The sequence below is a fragment of the Mandrillus leucophaeus genome, unplaced genomic scaffold, assembly GCF_000951045.1.
Source record: "Mandrillus leucophaeus isolate KB7577 unplaced genomic scaffold, Mleu.le_1.0 Scaffold56, whole genome shotgun sequence".
Taxonomy (NCBI): Eukaryota; Metazoa; Chordata; class Mammalia; order Primates; family Cercopithecidae; genus Mandrillus; species Mandrillus leucophaeus.
In genome coordinates this window covers 1,331,001-1,354,904 of record NW_012106030.1, presented here as the reverse complement: position 1 = coordinate 1,354,904, position 23,904 = coordinate 1,331,001, and the positions used below count along the sequence as shown (strand labels likewise).

The 23,904-nt window shown below is 37.3% G+C and overlaps 1 pseudogene; it reads right to left on the bottom strand.

Annotated features, from left to right (window-relative positions):
• Positions 1-6,947, bottom strand: part of LOC105552507 — a 14,265-nt pseudogene extending 7,318 nt beyond the window's left edge.
• Between the last annotated feature and the right edge of the window lie 16,957 nt (positions 6,948-23,904).

The window sequence follows — 23,904 nt, the reverse complement described above, 5'->3', positions numbered from 1 at the left end:
TCCCCTCCCTTCGTCTTTCTCTCTTTCTTTCTTTCTTTCTTTCTTTCTTTCTTTCTTTCTTTCTTTCTTTCTTTCTTTCTTTCTTTCTTTCTCTTTCTTTCCTTCTTTCTTTCTTTCTTTCTTTCTTGTCTTTCTCTCTTTCTTTTCTTTCTCTCTTTCTCTCTTCTCTCCTCCCTTCCTTCCTTTCTTCCTTCCTTCTTTCCTTCCTTTTTCTCTCTCTGTTTTCTCTTTCTCTCTTTTTTTTTTTTTTTTGACAAGAGTCCTGCTCTGTCACCCAGGCTGGAATGCAGGGGCATACCGTGGCTCACTGCAGCCTCAATCTCCCGAGCTCAAGGGATCCTCCCGCCTCAGCCTCCTGAGTAGCTGGGACCTCAGGTGAAAGCCACCATACCATGCCTGGCTAATTTTTAAATTTTTTTGTAGAGACAGGGTCTCACTATGTTGCCTAGGCTGGTCTCAAACTACTGGGCTCAAGTGATCCTCCTGTTTTAGCCTCTCAAAGTGCTAGGATTATAGGTGTGAGCCACTGTGTCACATTTCTTAACAATGGGTACAATCAAATTTCGTCGACTGCATTCTTGTTTATTGTGTTGCAGTTTAATCTTAGTTATTTTTAGTGCCTTCCTCCTCCTTTCTTAGGCTAGGACAGATTGGCAGCATTTCTATAATCCAAGAAGTTAGGGTGGACCTCTGTTCTTCGGTTTATCTAGTGAATTGGAGACTGCACCTCCCAGTCCCCTTGCCCCATTCCACATGGGGACCTGTTGTGGTTCCGAAATCCACTGAGCTTAGTGTTCTGCCTTCAGAGGCCCTCCCATGCACCTGCGTGTGGAGGTCCTGACACCTCCAGCTTGCCTTTCAAGCACTTCTATGGTTTGGTTTGTCCCACCAAGACTCATGTTGAAATTCGAGCCCCGTGTGGTGGTGGTGGTGGTGGGAGGTGGGGACTAGTGGCAGGTGTTTGGATCACAGGGGATGGATTCCTTATGAATGTCTTAGCGTTGTTCTCTTGACAATGAGTTCTTACTCTGTGAAAGTAGATTAGTTCTCTTGGGAATAGATTAACTCTTGAGACAGTGCATTGTTAGAAAGCCAGGATGCCCTTTGGGTTTTAGCTCTTCCAACGTGTTTACTTCTCTTTGACTGTCTCTGTCATGTTGTGACTCAGCAGGAGAGTCCCCACCAGAAACCAGGACCATGCCCTTGAACTTCCCAACCTATAGAACCATGAGCTAAATAAACCCCTTTTCTTCATAAATTTTCCAGATTTAGGTATTCTTTTCTGGCAACATGAAACAGACTAAGACAAGAACACTTAAACTTGCCATCTAGGCTGTCTCATTGAAGGTACCGGCAATCTTCTTTTTCTTTCCTCACATTCCTGAGGAATTCCTCTACTCTTCTAATTGCTGATTTGTTCATCCCAAATCAGGCCACACTCTCCTTCAACCCTGAGAAATACTCAGCCTTTATTTCCTGTTCATTTGAATCATAGTATTTAAAAACTCACCTAAACACCTTTCTCTTTGAAATGGCCAGATTCTAGGCCCTTAGACCCAGCACAGACCATTTAACTTACCAGGAGCTAAGGCGGTTCCAGTCTTGACATATAAGACCTGAAAACTCATCCTCCAAGTATGCACAAGAAGCTTCGTCTAAAAGCAGCAGAAGATAACAAATTTGAGTTTTCATATACTATTGCAACAAATGCCCAACACCTGCCAAAAGACAAAATTACAAGTTTAACTTAAAGATCTAATTAACTTTTATTTGACATCCTAGATCTGGACAGCATTTTGTATAAAATAGACCATGTATTCTGCAGGGTATGACAGAAGAGCTGGGTTTTTTAAGATGGGAACAAGGAAACAACACACTAGAAAAAGCGGATTGGTTAACATCTCATTACTTCATTTTAACCTATCTTATAAGGGTTAAAGCAGAAGGGACTTTCCTATTACACTGAATCAGATTGACTGGGCCCATTCCAATTGGTTGTTTTGAGCATCTTGTTTTCAGGAAAAAAACTAGTCTGTTTGGTGATCTACCTGCTTTCTTTTTTTGGCTTGGTAAGCCAGGGAATTCTTTTTTCTTTCTTTCTTTCTTTCTTTTTTTTTTTTTTTTATTACACTTTAAGTTCTAGGGTACATGTGCACAACATGCAGGTTTGTTACATAAGTATACATGTGCCATGTTGCTGTGCTGCACCCATTAACTCATTGTTTACATTAGGTATATCTCCTAATGCTTAAAGTTTCAATTTGATTATGTGGCACTTAGCACAAGTGACTCCATTTTGATTTGGTCTAGTCTATAGGAGTCTAATGCAGGAGCTCAGCCCAAAACAGTGGCTTCCCATAAAATTTGTTTAACATGCTTCAACTTACTACACACGAGTAAAACATAATTGGGATGATATTATAAATACAAGTTTGTAACTCTTTTTTTTCTTTTTTAGCTAAAATTATGACTGTTTTCCCAGGAAACTTTTTTCCCTAATTAGCATTGGTTAAAATAAGTGGGCAGGGTGTTAGCTGGTATATGTCCAACTGGCTTGTGTTCTTCACTTAGGCTATCTCAACTGATTTATAAAGAGAGAACATAAATTCCTTCTTTGGAGCACCCAAGTCTTACTAGACAACCAGGAAAAGGCCAGGTTTTCTGTCTCTAAACTGTGCAGGAATCAGTTTAGAATCTTCACCTTGAGCTTTGCTTAACCATTGGTGTAGTGTTGGATTCTTCTACTTATTCACAAACAAAAGAAGTTGTACCAAAGTAGTCTGTATTTGTTTTTCCTTTTTCCCATTTTGTGGTGGATTAAAGATGATTCCATATTCTTGATCACTTCCCTTTCAGAATGAAACTTATTTTCTCAACCCTTGAATCTCACTGGTGCTGTGACAGCTTAACCAATAAAATATGGCTAAGTACTGGATACTGTGGCAGTACTGAGTCTAGCTTTTATGAAGATTGGCAGCTTCCATTTCTTCTCCCTTAGAATGCTTGTTCTTGGTCCACCCTCTTGGAACACAGCCCCCATGGCAGTGAGATGCTCATGTCTCCCAGGGAGAAGCGTCCTGCAAGACTTCTAGCAGGCTGCCAATCTAAGCTCTCAGCCAACAACCAGCATCAATTGCCAGCAATGGGAGGGAGTCTTCTTGGTGGTTCTAGATCAACTGAGTGCTTGGGTAACTGCAAATCAGCCAATATCAGAACTGCCTAGTCAACGTGCAGAATCTCAAATGATAATAAGACATTTATTGTGTTAACCCAATAGCTTTTGGAGTAGTTTGTTAGAAATTAATTTGTTTATTTGATAAGGGAAATATGTACTTTTGGTTTCTATTACTATAGGGGCATGGATGTAGTTAATTATCTTTAACCTCACAGCAGTTCCATTATTGGTTTCAATATAGTGGGACTATCTTCTTAACAAAGACTAGTTCAGCTCTAAATATATATATTTTGGGAAATTACTGTGTACCAGGCATAGTGTTAAGTTTTGGGGATAAGCAAGACAAAGCCCAAGCCAGCAAGAGGCAGAGAGTTGAACAGGGAACATGTATGTGAATGAATAATTATGACCAGATCTATTACAGAGAAGATTTTTATTTCATGAATATTTGAGCATCTATTACATGCCTGGTATCATGCAAGGCACTGGGAACAGATAAAAATAAAATTATTGTTCTGGAGTAATTTATCAACTAGTTGAGGAGACAGATTAAAAATAGATATCGCTAATATAATGTGGCTTGTGTTAGAACTGAAGCATAAAGTTGTTGGTAATTCAATGATATTATGTGTAAATTACCTAGCATAGATTGTTATATAAAAGATAATAAAAGCATTTCACATTCAATCCTCTTCCCTTGATGGTTGGCCAAGCTGTATATTCCAAAGCTGGCTTCAACAATAACTTCCAACCCATATACTCTTTGACAATGTGACTTTGCAACTCTATTATCAAGGGGAAGTCTCATTGCACTTCCTTTGAAACTGGGCCGCCTTTCAGAATTCGCTTGTAACTAGTGGAATTTGGTGAAAGTGATACTGTATAGCTTCTGAGGCTGGGCAGGAATAAAACCAAGTCGTGTGAGCCTTGGTCTTCTAGAAGACTCATTTTCCAGATGCTCCATCTCAGAAGGCTTTTTCTGGAGCTCAGCTGCCATGCTGTGAGAAACTCAAGCCACATGGAGACACTATGTGCAGGCATACTGACTGACAGTCCAAGTTGGGCTCAGCCTTTGAGTTACCCCAGCTCAGGCACTTCCTAGAATAAACTTCCTAAAATAAAAGATTGTGAGTGAAGAAGCTTCCGGGTGATTCCAGCCCCTGGCTGTTGAGTCACCCTCAACCCACTGGAGCCTTCCAAGCTGAGGCCCCAGATGTCCTGGAGCACAAATAAGCCCTCCCCACTGTACCCTGTTCAAAATCCCAACCCACAGAACCTGTGAGCATAATGGTTGCTATTTTATGTCACTGAGTTTGGAGTGGTTTGTTGCACAGCAATAGATAATTAGAACAGATGGAGTTCAAGAGAGAACTACTTTACAATGAATCATATTATTTTTGAATGCTTTCTATGCTGAGGCTCCAATATTCCTGCATGCAGGTCTTTCAGTTAACTTGGAAACTGAGAAAAAATTTACTCTTTAATTAATTTCTGAATTCAGATCACAGGGTTTTGGGAGCTTATCCATGACTAAAATACTTTTCCATCATGTGTAAAATTAGGGGTCTACTTGCTTGAGGAATATTTCGTTTCTTCAGGTAGGAACTAGTTCTCTTTATCTTCAGATTTAGTGGAATTATAAATGTTGGAAAACTCATTTATCTGATATTCATATCATAAATTTGTGAGACAAAACATTTTTATAAATGGTAAGTGGGAGAGTATGCCTTGGTATATGTGAAGACACTGGCTACCTCAAATATAATGTGTTTTATGGCTTTTATCACTAATTATCATTTATAGGAAGAATTTGTTTATATGAAGAGGAGTTGAGGAAAGATGAGATATTAAACTGTAAAGTTCTCTTCCATTGTAGTCATTAGTCCTACCACTTATGAACAATTAAACCATGTTCAGTTTCAAGAATGGCAACTTGAAAATTATCTAAGGAAGATATTCATTTTAATTATGTGAATTGAAAGAGGCACTTTTTTTTGGCTATTTTTCTATCTTACAGTAATTGAGAAATCATTAAAAATTGGAATACACTTCCATTAAATTTACAGGGGGAGAAAAGAGACTATGTTAATATCCAAAACATTTTCTTTCTTAGACTATAGTCTTGACAGATGAGATAATTAAATCTGAGTCTCTGTAGTGGTAAAATAGGTGACATAGAAGGAAAACAACGAAGTGCAATATATGGTTAATTAATGGATGCCAATTATATCTTAGAATTGAATGTGTCCTCAGAAAGCGAGAGGACTAGTTAGAAGAGGCAGAGCTGGAGCCTGAGGAGAAACCATGCCTGTAAGCTTGCAGGTGCACCCTCTTAGTAGCCAGATGCTGCTGGGCCTGGACAGGGACAAAACCCAGAAAACCTGGTGGGTGCATTGCACACTGGAAATCCAAGATTCTGACAGTGAAAGCCTATTGTCTGTAGAGAAAGCATGCTTCTTAATTTCCCACTTTCCAATTCTTTGCAAACTTCCTGGAATAAAAGTACTTGGTGGACAAGAGGGAAGCACAAAGTCTAGGAAATCTGTCAGGTCTCAGACTTCATAGCATCATTCTTATTGTTTCCTGTTAACAATACGCAGATTTCCCTGTCATTTTCTTTTAGACCCTTCTGCTTGACAAGTATGCATTTTTGGAAGAACCTCTCAGATTCTACCTGAATTGCCTACTAACATTTTTTTCCCCATAGAGACAAGGTCACCCTCCATCGCCCAGCCTGAAGTGCAGTGGTGCGATCATAGCTCACTGCAATCTGGAACTCCTGGACTGCAGCGATACTCCTGCCTCAGCCTCCTGAGTGGCTAGTACTACAGACACTCACCACCATACCTGGCTAATTTTTATAATTTTTTGTAGAGAAGGGGTGTCACGCTGTTGCTCAGGCTGGTCTCAAACTCCTGGCCTTAAGTGATCCTCCTGCCTCAGCCTCCCAAAGTGCTAGGATTACAGGTGTGAACCTAATCACAGAGGTAAGAGCACACTGCAATGTAAAGTTAGTTCCATGATTGTTTCCTCTCTCACCTGTTCAGGTGGTTCACTGCTAAACTGTCTCAGCTTCTTCCAAATGAAGAGATAAATGGAGGGTGTTGCCTGAGGCAAGGAAAGTAAATCAATTTAGAATTAATTCATGCCAAAAGTGAGCAGGAATAGGTTTATACTTTTCTATGTATCTATTCTTTTGGGATATACACATATATTAAAAGTAATTAAAAAATTAAATATCCTCAGGATTTTTTTCTAACAAATCAAAGGAGGTTTTCGTTTAATGTGGAATTTAGATTATTTTTGAGGAAGTAATACACCTCTAAGTATTGGTGTATAAGAATGCACATTTGCAATATTTTTGTTCCATTAAAATTTTTTTTGAGCTAGCTTGCTTGTCAGTTTAGTCACCAAGCTTCATGAAGCTTTGCTAATTTTGTGAAATTTGGAATAGTGTTTTGCCACGTTAGAGATAATCCCTGAAAGCTTCCTTCTTGCAGATGGCAATAAATCATTCTTTCCACTAAAAGCCTCGATGTCATTTGAAATTTATTACACGGAGCTGGTAGTGGACTTAAAAGCCATTTCACGTGTCTTATTGCTTCAATCATCTAATTTATGGATTTCAGCTGCAATTGTAGTTGGAAAAAGTATTTTCCTTTCCCTGATCAATGTGAGTCTGGTTTTGCATTCATTCCTCCCTAACCTTCCAGGCCTGATTTCGTCCGCTGCGTCTCCTGGATTTTGTAGGTTCTACATTCTGCATTTCCATCATTCAAGAAAATGCAGGTAGGAAATGGAAAGAAAGTGCCAACAAGGCTGATGTAGATTGACTAAGCTTTCCCAGCTCTTAGCTGCACTTGTCAAAAGATATCTTAGTTATTATTAGTTGAGCAATCTTGCCCTAGGGAAGGGGAAGCTGTCAAAAACTCCTGTGTTTAATATGTACATCTCTGGCTTCATGGAGAGAGCATGAAGGAAGCCGATTAAACACAGATGAGCTAAGACTAAGTAACACACACTTAACACAAAGAAGGATAAGGAATTGGTACTCTTTAATGCCATATTGGAGGCGGGATTTTTTTCTTTCACAATGAAAAATGAATCTCTGTTCCCGTGTGTCAGTCATTCTCATCACCGTGGTGAAAGATAGTATTAATGGGTTGATAAAGTGAAGAAGAATATAGGAAAGTAATAGTCCCTGTTGCCTGGATCCCATGTGAAAAGCAAACCTGTGTGCGTATAACGATTGAGCCCCTGCAGTGTCCAGGTCATAGACACTGTCTCCAACTGCCACCAGGATGGTTGTAAAAGGCACTGCTGTATTCTCTGACTTCAATGTAAAAAATAAGATTTGCACCCAAATACTCCTATCCTGAGTTACCATAATTATGTCTTAGCCCCATCAACCTTATGTTTCAATCCATTCAACCTCATGGGGAAATTCAAAATGTATTAAAAGCCTATCACATGCAAGATACTAAAAGACAATTCCCTCTTATACTCTCTCCTATATAATTCTTAGTCAATGTTGGGAAGAAAACACTGGTTTGCCTTTTGTATCCACACGTTGTCTTCTTTGCTGCTCTTTTAACCCTCCCGAGTGGGTCTCACCTGGGTACCCCTCCTCTTCTATTCTCCTTCGGCAAAACCCTTGGTTGCCTCCAAAACAGCCATTTCTTTATCTTTTTCTCTTGATCGCTGGGAGAACTTTCTCCCATAATAGATACTGAAACCTTTTATACTTGCATTCTCATCTCCCTTGTCCTTATGGTATAGGTGTGAGACCCAATCCTGGTAAAAGGGACTGGAGGAGATGCCTGCTAGGGGCTTCTGGGGAATATTTTACCTAATAAGACAGACATGTGGAGGGATTCCTTCTCTTTCTCTCTGGATAGGAACATGTCAGCCTGTGACACCTGGGACCGTGTCTTAATAACACACGGAGAATGGAAGAGTGGACCAATGAGAGCCCTGGGTCCTTGGTAGTGAGCTGCCCTACTCCTGGGGCGTTTTGTAGATTGAAAACAATGTAATTTTACAGAGACAGCTGGTGTTTAGTAGTTTGGCCAAGTAGTCTGGAATCTCAGGCTCTAAGATGATTATACTCATTTTTAAAATATGACAGATAATATTCCTTCTTGGTGGTCCTTGTTCCCTTTGAGTTTAATCAACTCCTCAGCTTAGGCTGAGAGGTTAAGACAAAAGCTTCATGATCCGGATCCCACTACAAGTTTGCTTGCTAAAGACAGCTGTGGAAACTAAAGATAAGATTTATACCCGGCCTGGGCCAGGCACAGTGGCTCAGGCCTGTAATCCCATCACTTTGGGAGGCCGAGGCGGGCGGATCACGAGGTCAGCAGATGGAGACCATCCTGGCTAATGTGGTGAAACCCCGTCTCTACTAAAAATACAAAAAATTAGCCAGGCGTGGTGGCGGGCACCTGTAGTCCCAGCTCCTCGGGAGGCTGAGGCAGGAGAATGGCGTGAACCTGGAAGGCGGAGCTTGCAGTGAGCGGAGATCGCGCCACTGCTCTCCAGCCTGGGTGACAGAGCAAGACTCTGTCTCAAAAAAATTAAAAAAAAAAAATGCATACTCGGCCTGGTGGTGCACTTGTAGTCGCAGCTACTCAAAAGACTGAAGTAAGAAGACGGTTTGAACCCGGAAGTTTGAGACTGGCTATCTGTCTCTAAAAAGAATGAGACAATTTTCATATTCTTCAGGTGTGAGAAACTTTACTTTTTATTTTTTTTCTTAGGTGAATTGTCTCCGCAAATTTAAGCAATAAATGATGCCACAACTATTTGGTGTGTTGTGAAGCATGAACAAAGATTTTTTTTTTTAGATAAAAAGAACAGTGAAAACAAAACACATAAATAACATATTGTAATAAAACCACAGGGCAATTTTACTTATGAATAAATGCAAACATAGAAGATAAAATGAGAAGACTGAATCTAGCAACACATTAAGAGGAAAAAAAATAAAATAAAAAGATAAAAGAAAAAAAAAAAACCACACCATGCCAGCAATTTAAAAATGGTTCAATATTAGGAAAAATCCTGAAATAATTCTCACATTTTAAACTGGAAGAAAAAAATCATATAAGCTTTCCCACTAATGAAAAACAGCAATATTTTTTATCCATTCTTTAAAAGAGCACTTCATAAAATAGGAATAATGGATATATCATTAACATGAGTCACATTAGATAGATGGAAATCTGATGCCATATGTGCAGAGTAAGAAATTTACAGCCAGAAGTTGGGCACGGTGGCTCACGCCTGTAGTCCCAGCACTTTGGGATGGATCCACCAGGCGGGTGGATCACCAGAAGTTACAAGTTCGAGACCAGCCTTGCCAACATGGTGAAACCCTGTCTCTACTAAAAATACAAAAATTAGCCAGACGTGGTGGCACACGCTTGTAATCCCAACTACTCGGGAGGCTGAGGCAGGAGAATCACTTGAACCTGGGAGGCAGAGGTTGCAGTGAGCCGAGATTGTGCCATTGTACTCCAGCCTGGGCAGCAAGAGTGAGACTATGTCTCTAAATAAATAAATAAATAAATATAATAATTTTAAAAAAGAACTTTCCAGCCAGAAAACATAGCTTTACATTTCAATCCCTCCATTTGCAGTCTGTGAAACCTTAGGCATGTCATTTTACTCTCTTGGTTTCAGTCATTTCATGTTAAAAATAAAGCTAGTAACGACTATCTTAGGAGGATTAACATGATGCAAAATACATGTAAATCATTTAACATATTCATTCAACCTTTCATAAATGATTGCTTTTTAATACAATATCACCTATTCTAAAGATTTATTCACCCAAACATGGAAAAAAACAGGAAATATCTGAACACATACTTAGTTGAAGTCAATAAATGTTCAACATTTCCTCCAATTAATCAAGTAGCATGGATGCCTTCTTCTGATGACTTTCCCAGACAAGATCTTCAGTAATAATGAGGTAAAAGGTTCAAAAGCCTTCTATGGCACATATCGCAACAGAAGGTTGACTCTTTTTTTTTTTTTTGTCAGTTATATCCGTCCAAAAGAAGACACATGTTCTCACGGAATGTTCCCAACAACTGTTGGTTTAGAATCCATAATGTTCTCCAGATCACGGGGCATCATTCACCTTCCTGGAGAAGCTCATCTGTAGAGTCCTCTTCTTTACTCCTCTGTTTCTCTGGCCTCTTGCTTCTCTAATCAAGCACTCATAATTTATGGAAGGCTGAAGAAGCAGTTAACTTTTTTTTTCTTCTGTAACTCTCTTTGGAAATTGCAAATTAGTCTCCATAACATAGCTCTGCAATTTTCCTAATTCTGTGATTCTATTTATCTCAAGTGCAGCAATGAGAGGAGGGAGTAGAGGACACCAGCTCAATCCAGGCGTCCATGTTGAGTGTGAACACCTTCACATCTTTATGAAACCCAATCATATGTTTCTGCTTCTTAATAGTTTCCATTTCATTGCATCACATCAATGTGTATAGACACCCTGTCACATCAATAAGTGTAATCTTTTTTTAAAGGCCAGTAGGGTTCCAAGGAACTGGGCTTCTGTGAATCTGGAGTCTAAAATATGACATTAAAATAAATGCCTTAGATTTCTACTTTAATTCCTTCTAAATATCCACAAATAGTCAATGGATGATTTATAGTTTTTATTTCTTTGTTCATCACATCGTGCAATGAATAGGTCTTACAAAATTGACATAAGCTAATCTCTTGATATAAAGTATGAAGTGTAAACTGCCCACCAACCATCACTTTGGACCAGAGTACACTTTTTTTTTTCTTTTTGTTCTAAGTGCCCCTTTGTGGCATGTGAAATTAGCTTTTTCTGTATTTAAATCAAACTTCTTACATTTCTTGCTCATAGGCACTTAAGCCATAGATGCTCTTGTATGCTAAAATTATTTAAAATTATTTCTTGCTAAAAATTTCAAGCATCCCACATCTGGGGGCTATTAGTAGAAACAAATTAGTGGTATCTAAATATATTTTTAAAATTATAAATAGCGGGAAATTTAGGGAGTGCAGAAAAAGTAGAGAGAACCAGATAACAATCATTTGTAGTTCACCATCCAGGGGCAACTACTCTTGACAACTTGTTTCATTTGCTTCCCATCTTTTTTGCAATGTACATATTTGAGGTATATGAATATATTTATGCACCTATACCTGTCTATTTATAGAGAGGAAGATGGGAAGAGGGACTGTGTGGGTTTTCTCAAACAATAAATCTTAGGTTGCTATTTGCTTCACCAGCTCACAAACACAGCCTAGCTTGTTTAGTATGTCTGTATTATTTTGTCTCATTCAGTTTGCTAATATTTTATGAGGGGCATAGAAAGTCCTAGGAATCTGCCCAATAATCTTCTAAATCTTCTACTGTGTTAATGGACTACGTACCTGGCTCTTTTATGAAAATAGAAGTTAAAATGCTTAGAATTGTATACTTTCTGCATAAAGAAGAGAAACATTCCTGATACATAAGAGCAGACAAATGTTTCATCTAATTCCTGAGCATAAAGACCTTACAAATTTAAGAGCCAGTCCTTAAAGATGATCAAGTTTAGCTTTCCCACTTTACAGATAAAATTAGTCCATGAAAAGTCTGTGTTTCATTCTTATGGTCTAGTGATTACTCCCTGATGATTTTTAGCTCAAATCTAAAAATAAGTTACAGTAAAAGAATGGTTGTGAAGTCCTCTATTTTATGGAGTTAAGAGAAATCTGCAATGATGTACTAATCAAGAGGTTTATCTGATCTCCAACATACTTTCTTAAGTAACACATTTGTTTCCACCGGCAGTTACCCCTCCCTCCTCTTAGGTTGTCCAACTTCAGTTTATGGGACCACTGAATTAGGAACAGAATAGACAGGAGCAGAGATATAGGAGAGTTAGTCCTGTAGTTGCCCATCAAAGAAAGGCCAGTTGGAGTGGTACAAAGGAAGAATCATTTGTCCTGCCTTTTGTCTCCTGGTAGTATGGTGGTATGTTTATACACTACTCTACAAAGGATACCTTAAGCAGATAACAAAAAATTTAATCAAAATTTCCTTAAGGTAAAACCAATTTGGGGAGCTATCACCATTTTGTTTGGAATAAAAATAAGTTTTAATTAAAAATTTCTTAAGAAAATACAGAATTTTGAGTGCTGTCATTTTATTGGCAGTAAGATTTTGTTTTTAATTTTGAAAAATATATGTATTGTCTATGAGAAGAACTAATTAGAACCTTAAGTATTCCTAATATTATTAATACAATATTTTAATATGGTGTAACTTATATCTCAGCATTCAAAATATTATCACGTTTTAATAAGGTGGGCACAACTCTCAACTTTCTTTATTTTGTTGAGCAAAACGTGCAAAAAAAAAGAAACTTTTGATGATTCTTAATTTAATTCATATTGTGGAGTCTGATAGATGTTCACATGAAATTGTAGGTGGAGGCCGGGTGCGGTGGCTCAAGCCTGTAATCCCAGCACTTTGGGAGGCCGAGACGGGTGGATCATGAGGTCAGGAGATGGAAACCATCCTGGCTAACACGGTGAAACCCCGTCTCTACTAAAAAATACAAAAAAAACTAGCCGGGTGAGGTGGCGGGCGCCTGTAGTCCCAGCTACTCGGGAGGCTGAGGCAGGAGAATGGCGTGGACCCAGGAGGCGGAGCTTGCAGTGAGCTGAGATCCGGCCACTGCATTCCAGCCTGGGAGACAGAGCGAGACTCCGTCTCAAAAAAAAAAAAAAAAAAAAATTGTAGGTGGAGAGGAGACTCCAGCTAGGAGTTAGTCAGTCATATTCTATTCTTCATCTTTCCCGTAAAACCAAACTAACAGGGCAATACATTATCATATAACCATTCAAGAATTTCATGAACATATGACTAAAAGAAGAATGTCCCCTCCCTTCTCCCCTAATTTTTTTTTCTGAAAACATTATCTATGTTATATTATTGGTCTTATTTCCTTTTAGAATAGCTAGAATGTGTGTTAGACTGTTTGTGAAATACACTTAAATGTTAGTCTTAATGATGATACCATTAAAAAATTTTAAATGCACTATTTGGGAATTGATTAAAATTTATATTAAGATTCTCTTCCAAATGGTATGTAGAAAAAGCTTGCTAAGTAAATAAATCTTATAAACAGGTTTTCAACTGGAATGTATTCCCCCAAATAATAGGCCACCTTCTTTCCCCCAAAGCACTGTGTACTTCGACTACATGGTATTTAGGATGGCGTTTTTGTAAATATTTGTTTATTTCCTTTTCTCTTCTGCTGGACTGAGCTGCTTGAGGACCTAAACAACCTCTTAGTCATCTTTTTGTTCTTATGACCTAGCATAGTGCCTAATACAAAGTAAGCATTCAATATGAGTTGATATACTTGAATTAAATGATCATATTCAAGTACTTTGGAAATAACCATATAAATATAAAACACCATAATTCAGTAAGCAGACACCAACTCTCATAAGCTGGTGCTTTGATATGTTAATATAAAATAATTCTTACCTATTCATCACAAAAGAGGGATAATTTGGTGTCAGATAGATCAGGCATCCATGTTGGCATTTATCAGCTGTGTAACTGTGGACAGATTAGCCAGCCACTATGAATCTTAGTTATCTCCTATATGAAACATAACTGTTAACTGTGCCCTGCAGATCTATAAGGATTAAATGAACAAACTTACATTTCGTATAAATATAATTATTTACATGGAATACAATCTTTCACCCTTTACATGTTCATTTACCACATTACAAGCTCTCAGTAAAGGTTAAAAGTTGGACATTCCACTTGCATCTCCAGGTTAAATCTTTAACTCTTGCCTTTTTTTTTTTTTTAATACGTGTTTTTGGAGAAAGGTTAGTAATTAAAACATTCAAATGTCATATTAAAACTACTCTTCATATAGGCATTCTTCATTTTATATACAAGCTTTATAGACAGATATTATATATATGTGTATATATGTTGACACACTACATATATATTTCGTGTAGGACCATATTATATTTATTATTATTTTTGATGTTTTCTCACACAATACTATACCTCCTGTAGTCTTTTTAAAAGCTGCATAGCACTGCATAGACCAGATGTATAACTTTTTTAAAACAACCTCTCTTTAGTGACTATTTTGGTTATTTCTCCACTCCAAGATTATTAACAATTCCTATATTTTCTTCTATTTTTTATATTTTGAAATTTTAAAGTACACCTATATATCCTCAGACATTCATGCTGTGCATGCTGAAATGTCTGGCTAGTAGAAGGGCTGTGCATTATTCTATGTCACTCTTGTTCTTGTTTTATAACTAGTGTGTGGGTATGTTTAAGAAACATGGAGAGGCCCATTATCTAGCAGTCACATTGTTGTGGATTAATACCTGCTAGTTTGATTTAGGCCATCAAAGATATTTTTGTTATTAAATGGTGAATTGCCTTTAATTAATTGAAATAAGATTGTCAGAATGATGCCAACATAAACTGTGAAGCCAAATTATAACTTAGAGCAAAAAAATCTTAATAATGTAAACATTTCAACAAGAACCAAATTAAATTCTTTTCTTTAGATGTATTTCTTCAGCTGGGCGCAGTGGCTCACGCCTGTAATCCCAGCACTTTGGGAGGCTGAGGTGGGCAGATCACCTGAGGTCAGGAGTTCGAGACCAGCCTGGCCAACATGGTGAAAACTTATCTCTACTAAAAATACAAAAAATTAGCTGGGTGGGCTGGTGCATGCCTGTAATCCCAGTTACCCAGGAGGCTAAGGTAGGAGAATCACTTGAACTCAGGAGGCAGAGGTTGCAGTGAGCTGAGATCTCGCCACTGCACTCTAGCCTGAGCGACAGAGTGAGACTCTGTCTTAAAAAATATATATATATAAAATATAATATATAAAATACATATTATATATATTAGTGTTTCTTCTATATGAATGTGTGTGTATATATATGCTTCTGATAATGCAAATAAAGCAAATGTTCCATTATGTATTGAGGCTTCTAGAGAATTTTTTCTTTAAATACCTACTTTAGAAATTACTTCTATTTTCATACTGCAAACTCTTTGCTATCCCAGAAAATAGAGAACAATTTTATACAGATTATTGAAAAACCACAGTTTATCAAAGAAACTTGTTTTAACCAATATATTCTATAAGCATTGCTAACGAAGAGGAAAAAGGAGATTTACATTTTTTTTTTCTTTCTGAGAATGTATGATCCATAGTATAATAGCCAATATTCTATAGACTAGTGAAAGTGAAGCTAAGCTCCCAGTCAACTCTTAGACTGGATTCAGCCTCTGAGTAACTTCACAGTGGCTGAACCAGAGCTTTCAACAAGGAGCTTTATATGGAAAGGCTGGAAATTTGCTTTGAAATTTGTAAAAGCAAACATTCCAAATAGAAAAAGGTAAAGCAGATCTCAGACTGCCTTTGTGTGTGTGTGAGTAAAATAATACATTATCATTATTATTATTATTATTATTTTGAGACAGAGTTTTGCTCTTGTTGCCTAGGCTGGAGTGCAGTGGCGTGATCTCAGCTCACTGCAACCTCCACCTCCCGGGTTCAAGCAATTCTCCTGCCTCAGTCTCCCATTAGCTGAGATTACAGCGCCCACCACCACTCCCAGCTATTGTTTTTGTATTTTTAGTAGAGATAGGCTGATCTTGAACTCCTGACCTCAGGTGATCTGCCCACCTTGGCCTCCCAATGTGCTGGGATTATAGGCATGAGCCACCATGCCCAGCCAATGATACATTATTTTTCTAGGGACAGAGTGCACTAGGAACTTACACAATGGATAGGCAACATTCTAAGAATGAGAAATTGTATTTCATAAATCTCTCTAGAGACTACTGCAGAATCATGTGCCCTGAAACAGTCTTTTCATATGTCTTCTGTTTTTCAGGAAAACATATTTCTGAACTCCTACAAAAAGAGGTGACATTTTATGTTCTCCATAAAAGATTCTCTTGGAAAGTTATTTTGTAGTTTGTTTCTTAGACCCATTCCAAAGAGTTTTTTTTGTTTTGTTTTTTTTTTCTTTTTGCTTCAGACAGGACTCATATCTCTTATAAAAGATGGAGAGAAGGTGGACTGGGTTATTCAGGGTTTGGGGAATGAGTAAGAGAGTAATTTAAAGTTTTTCTTTTTATCACCAGAGTTCTCTCTTTATCCCTCTAAAGTACAAAAGCCCAAACTGAAGAATGATTTTTCCATTAGGGGATATGAAATATACCAGGGCCTGCCTCCACACTGTCTTAACTTCTGCATGCGCTTCTAACTACTCCATGTGTACATATTAGTTGCCAGCTATATTAGTTTCTAGCTCATACTTGTAGTGATAGAAAATGCCTGGCAAGCGTGACATCAACTCTTGACCTGCAAGTCATCATTAATATATCAAACCACTTTTTCTCTCTGAGCTCAAGAGTGTGAATCAAGCAGCTATTACAAATCAATAAGCACTGTCATAGTAGATCAAATCTGATCATCTGAGCCCTTGATTTCAATCAGCCACCATTCTTCTGTCAAGGAACAAAAGGCTAAAAATTTTAATGCAAGACGGACTTCTGAATCTAGAGGAAAACCTCAGGAGTGATCTTTCCGTCACCTAAAACTTTCTAAGCATCAGTTCCCTCAGGTAATAACAAGTGTTGGTGTATATGTTCTCACACCTCCTTTGCAGCCTACAATTGTACAAAAAGGCTAAGACATTAGGCCAAGAAAATATTATCCTTTGTGGGTAAGGATAATTATAAGTGACAACCGTAAATGTGCTGTTCAGTAGAACTTTCTGTGATGAAGATAATGATCTCTGCAGTCCATCATAGTAGCTGCTAGCTATTGAGCACTGGAAATGTGATTACTGCAAAAGCAACTGAGAAAATACATTTTTAACTTTATTTAATTTTAAATAATTTAAATTTAAATAGCCATGTATCATTACAGATTGAGTATCCCTTATCCAAAATGCTTGAGACTAGAAGTATTTCCAGTTTCAACTTTTTTTGAATTTTAGAATATTTATACTGAGATACATCGGGGTTGAGACCCAAGTCAAAACACAAAATTCATTTATGTTTCATATGCATCTTATACATGTAAGCTGCAGGCAATTTTATATAATATTTTTAATAATTTTGTGCATGAAACCAAGTTTGTATACATGCGGTGTGTAATTTCCCACTGACATTGTAATGTCAGTGCTCAAAAGGTTTTGAATTTTGGAGCATTTCAGAGTTCGGATTGTCACATTAAGAATGTTCAACTCATGGTAGCTACAATATTGGACGGGGAAAGTCTATAAAACACTTCCATAGAAAGAATCTGTTTTATAGTATGATTGAAAGTTAGTGTTTTGACTAAACTATGTGTTTCCCTCTCTGGTATAAGCTTATTTAAAATGTGTGCTATGAAAGAAATAAATATAAAACTTCCAATGTGGAATGCTTTAGAAGTGTGTGGAAAGGCTGGATGATGTAATTTTAAAAATTATGAAACATAGAAACATGGACTGGCCCATAATAAATTCCTCATGTGAGCTTATTCACGAAATAGAGACATGATATTTGTTGTAGATATTCTAGTCATTATAAATGTATATGCAAGAATCTTTTTATAAGCTGTGAGATCCTACTTTTTAAGTGGAAACTCTATCTTTTGCAGTTTTCTTCTTACATCATTTGGCACACAGTAAATATTAAAAAATTTTTGTTTTGTAAAAGAATGAACAGAGCAGTAAGTCACCAAGGCACGTGTATACCTACGTAACAAACCTGCAAGTTCTGCAAATGTACCTCAGAACTTAAAGTATAATAAAAAAAATTCAATCACATGTTAAAAAAAAAAGAACGAACAGAGTTTGTCAGGTTCTAGTACCCATATGAAACGCCTCTCACCTTTGCTGAGAACAGTGATAAACAGAAAAGGAAAGAAGGGTTCTTTAACAAGTTATCACTTTCTTGCTGTAAAATTGCTCTGGGGTAATCAACACAGAGAAAGAAACACAAAAGAAATTATAACACACAGCATTTCTTAGCACCCTTTTTTCCCAAAAGTCATATCAAATTGTAACCACTTAATTGGAACTTGGTTGTTAGGCTATTTCTGTCCTCTGTGTGTGAGTCTAGAAATTCCAAGTGACTCTACTTCTTAACTTAAAATGAACTAAGTATATGTGTTGCTTTCACCTTGGGGTCTTAGTTAGTCTTCAACAGGTGCTGCTGAAAAAAAGTTAACGCCAGATGATTAAACAGAAAATGTTTCTTGTGATTGTTTACATCGGGAAGGATGTCTCCTGCAGTTAATTTTCTTGAGAGGTTATATATTAGTCTAGAAGTCCTGTGTTCTGGACCTATAATGACAGTCTTGGCATGCTTAAGTACTGACACAGAAATCCCTTTTTAATCTACCTTAATTAGCGTAGCAAAATTATGAAAAATTATCAGAGTAGGATTTTCTGATAACCCCCCAGTGTTCTATCAATGGTGACTGTCAATTTAGAAGGACTGACTCCTGTTCTTGATCATAGAGTAACATACGGATCTTTGACATTCTCTAACAGACCACCTTGTAACGTCTTTTGTCTGTATCATCCTTTTTCTTTTCTTTCTTTTTATTTTTTTAGAGCCAGAGTCTTGCTATGTTGCCCAGGCTGAACTTGAACTCCTGGGATCAAGGGATTCTCCTACCTTAGACTCTTGAGTAGCTGGGACTATGGGCATGAGTCACTGTGACTGGCTTATATTATTATCCTTGTATCCTCACCTTAAATTCCAGGACAAGACGCTTCTCATCTAGCTAAAAAATATTCCTGGTTGGTTTCCATGTGATGTCACCAGCACATGTGATATAGAAATCTATAACAATAAAAAAGTCATATTTATGGCAAATAATTCATGTTGGCAATAAACGAATAACTAATGCTAAGTAGCTAGATAGCTAAATAGCCTGTGAATAGCTTATGATAGGACTTTTCTCAATCCTCCAGATCTTTCACTTGGTATCAGATGCAAACCAATATGAAATGTCACATGGTAAAATATGTGCCCTTTTATCACTTTTTAGCTGTGTGTTAGAAAGATCTTATATCATCAAAACTTTCCAAGGAAGTTACATGATATAATTGGGCATTAATAATGACAGATGGCTGAGAACCTGAGTATTTTAAATTGCTTTCTCTGATTGGTAAAGGTATCACACATAACAAAGAAGGTTTCAGCACTGTGTTGTGGTGGTATAATTTAGGGGTCAGACTCACACTTAGACAGAAGTCTTAAAATGGGCTCATGGTCAGTTCAAATTAAATATCATGAATGCTAACATACTCATGAAACTTCTTGTCTCCAATTTTTACAGCAGGGATTCCTCAATTTTTGTTTGTCTCTATGTTTTAGATGACACTGTAAGCGGTTGGTGTCCCAGTGCCATCTGGCACATAATAGCAAACACAGATCCACTACCATATGGTGAAACGCCAGTGGAACGAAGCAGTGGTTTCATTTCATCATAATGTGCTAACACATGGGAGTAAAGATGAGGCTGACATGATGGAAAATGTCTTCGTATTGGTGAGTTCAATATTGGAAAATACCTACTCCAAATCATGGGGTTAGCCTTGGGAACATTTGAAGGCTTTCTTTGGTGTGCGTAGAGTAAGGTCATCTTGGCTTTGTATTTGTTATTTTGGTTGGTGGTTGTAGTAGGTTTCTATGGCTGTGATAGAAATGACCACAAATTTAGTGGCTTCTAACAGCACCTGTTGTTTCTGTTGGTCAGAAGTCTAGATGCAGTGTGGCTCAGCTGGTTTCTCTGCTTAGGGTTGCACCAGAGTAAAATCAAGATGGCAGAGCTGCAGTCTTTTCTGGAGGCACTGGGGAAGAATCCACACCCAGGTTCATTCAGGTGGTTGGCAGAATTTGGGTTCTTGTGGTTGTGAGATCCTGGCCCCTGTTTTCTTGCTGGCTGTAGTCCAGGGGCAGCCCTCAGCTCCCAGAGATCTCCCTGCCGCCCTTGCATGTTGTCCCCTATATCTTAGAATCAGCAATGGATGTGGTGTCAAATCCTGCTGAAACTTGGTGTCTCTCTGACCTTCCTTTCTGTTGTATCTCTCGACTCTAGCCAGGGCAAGCTTTCTTTTAAATGCTCATGTGATTAGATGGGGCCAACCCAGGCAATTCAGGACAATCTCCCTATTTTAAGATTCTTAAACTTAATTATACCTGCAAAGGCCCTTTTGCTGTGTAGGGTAACGTATCAGCATGTTCCAGGCATTAGGGCTGAACATCTTTGGAGGGGGTGGGCATTATTTTGCCAACCACAGCGACAATCAGGATTAATAGTTTCTTATTCACTATATATTATTAGTAATAGCTTTTGATTAACTGCATTATTATTATTATTAACTGTACTTTAAGAGAGTTTTAGTTCTTTCTGTATCTCTCTTGCTTTCTCTCTCTCTCTGTCTCTTTCTCTAATTCTCTTTCACTTAGATACCTGGAATACTGAAAGAAAGGAGCTTTCCTTTTACTTCCTATAGGATTTTCCCCCACATATTTTCTAATCAAGTACAACTTGGACATTTATTATTATATCTGGGAAACCTGAAAAGCATGGTCTTTATGAAGTAAGCATTCCAAGGCAAAGGAAATTATACACTTAATGTGATTAACTAAGAACACCGCTGGATGTGAAGGTGATGCCTTTATTATATCCATTGTTACAGTATTTAATTTTTTAAAAACCAGAACAAATTTAGTAAAGGTTTCCATATTTGTAATATAACCAGATGCTAACTGCCTGTAGGCATGGGTTATGACAGCTGCTTAAATTCCTCCCGTAGTTCATGTTAGTGTCAACAAAGTCTTATCTTTGAAATTAGCACGGTGCACTTTGGGAGGAGGTCAAGAGATCGAGACCATCCTGGCCAACATGGAGAAACCCCGTCTCTACTAAAAATACAAAAATTAGCTGGCCGTGGTGGCGGGCGCCTGTAGTCCCAGCTACTTGGGAGACTGAGGCAGGAGAATCACTTGAATCCAGGCGGTGGAGGTTGCAGTGAGCCGAGATCATGCCACTGTACTAGAGCGAGACTCCATTCCCCTGCCCATCCCCCACCCCCCGCGGCAAAATAAAATAAATTAGCACAGTAACAAGTTAAGTACAAGTAGATTAAACTTGGTTTTATATGATACCAGTAACATTGAAACAGTAGAACACTGGCAATTTTTTTTTAAAATTCATCCTGTGTGAATTAGTCTATTCAGGCTTTCTACTACTCCTTGGTAATTTATATTTCTCTAGAAAATTGTCCATTACACCCATGTTTTCAAGTTTATTGGCATTTGAAAAATATAATAGATAGTATAAATCCATTATATAAATGGATTTTATATAATTATAAAAAATATAATTAAAATATTTTCACTTGTAGCTATTTTTATTACTTGTGTTTTCTTTGTTTTGAACTTATTATTATTTTGTGTTTTTCCTTTTTCTTTTCTTTTCTTTCTTTTTTTTGAGACAGAGTGTCTCTCTGTTGCCAATGCTGGAGTGTGGTGATTCCAGCTCACTGCAACCTCTGCCTCCCACATTCAAGCAATTCTCATGCCTCAGCCTCCTGAGTAGCTGGGACTACAGGCGCCTGCTACTATGCTCGGCTAATTTTTATATATCCCATAGAGACAAGGTTTCCCCACGTTGACCAGGCTGGTCTTGAACTCCTGACCTCAAGTGATCCATCAACCTCAGCCTACCAAAGTGCTGGGATGTTTTTTATCCTTAACATACTCACAGAAGCACTTTATTCCTGTTTGTTTAATCAATTCTGAGTTTTTTGGTATGCTTATTGTGATTTTGAGGTTTCTTTATTTTATTTTATTTTATTATTATACTTTAAATTCTGGGGTACACGTACAGAAAGTACAGTTTTATTACATAGGTATACATATGAGCCATGGTAGTTTGCTGCACCCATCAACCCATCACCTACATTAGATATTTCTTCTATTGCTACCCCTCCCCTAGCCCCCCACCTCCTGACAGGCCCCAGTGTGTGATATTCCCCTCCCTGTGTCCATGTGTTCATTGTTCAACTCCCACTTATGAGTGAGAACATGTGGTATTTGATTTTCTGTTCTTGTGTTAGTTTGCTGAGAATGATGGTTGCCAGCTTCATCCATGTCCCTGCAAAGGGTATGAATATATCCATGGTACATAGTATTCCATGGTGTGTATGTGCCACATTTTCTTTATCCAGTCTATCATTGATGGACATTTGGATTGGTTCTAAGTCTTTGCTGTTGTGAATAGTGCTGCAATGAACATGCGTGTGCATGTGTCTTTATAGTAGAGTGAGTTACAATCTCTTTGGGTATATTTCCCGTAATGGGATTGCTGGGTCAAATGGTACTTCTAGTTCTTGATCCTTGACGAATCGTCACACTGTTTTCAACAATGGTTGAAGAGGTTTCTGTATTTTTTCCCTTTGCTTTATTTGGGTTTATTCTAGCACATTCTGTAGAAAAAATAATTTATTTAATTCCTCTTGTTTTTAATAAATTATTGTATTTATTTTAATAAATAATTTAAAATTTATAAATGCTCCTCTGGGAACCACATTACCTTCATCACTTTGAGATATAGTATTTTTGTTTTCCTCCATTTTTTCCTCCTCTGGTTTAAAAGCTATACATTCAATTTCTATCCTTCTATGATTACCTTTACATTTTTAACACTTTATTGAACTTAGAATTTTCTAAAATGTCTTGTGTTATTCAGTTACCTTTTTGTTCCATTGGAGAAGATAAGAGTGTTAGAAATGTTAGAATAGTTTTTATTCTAAGGTTCCCCTCACAAGCTCTTCTCCCCTGCCCCCCACAAAATCCCAAGTAAACCATATTACCATCTGGAATTTTAATTTCAACTAATTGTTCATATATTTTTATTTAGGTATCACCAATAAGTTTTTACTACTTATTTTTAACTTTCCATTGAATTATTTATCAAAGTTCTTCTTTTTGGATTTGTTTTTCTTCTTGTTAAAACATTGTCTTTCAAAGTTGACTTCTGGGAGAATCTATAGGTAGTATAATATGCTAACATGTTAGCATACCCATATTTTACTTTTTCTCTTGAAGAGTTCATTTATTTTTATTCATGAAGTTGTATTGTATATTGAATTCAAAGGTCAAATTATTTTCTCTCAGGATTTGGAAATATTTTTCCATTGCTTTCTTGCATTCTGTGGTACTGATAAAAGTTCTGATGTCATTATGATTCTTATTTTTGAAGATGAAACTTTTTTGTTTCTCTGGTAGATTTTATAATTTTCTCTGTTGTTATGTTTGTGTTCATGGTATTTTGAGTAAAGTTATATATTTTTTCTTATTGGACTTAGTGAGCACTGTCATTCTAAAGACTCATTTTTTTTTCTCTCGTTCTAGAAAATTCTCAGCCGTTATTTGTTCTAGTATTGCTTCTCTTTCATTTCTTCTATTGTTTGCTTCCAGAAATATCATTAGGGGAGTATCACATTTTTGGGTGTCTATTCCAAAAGTTTCAATTTTTTTTTTATTATTATACTTTAAGTTCTAGGGTACATGTGCATAACGTGCAGGTTTGTTACATATGTATACTTGTGCCATGTTGGTGTTCTGCACTCATCAACTCATCAGCACCTATCAACTC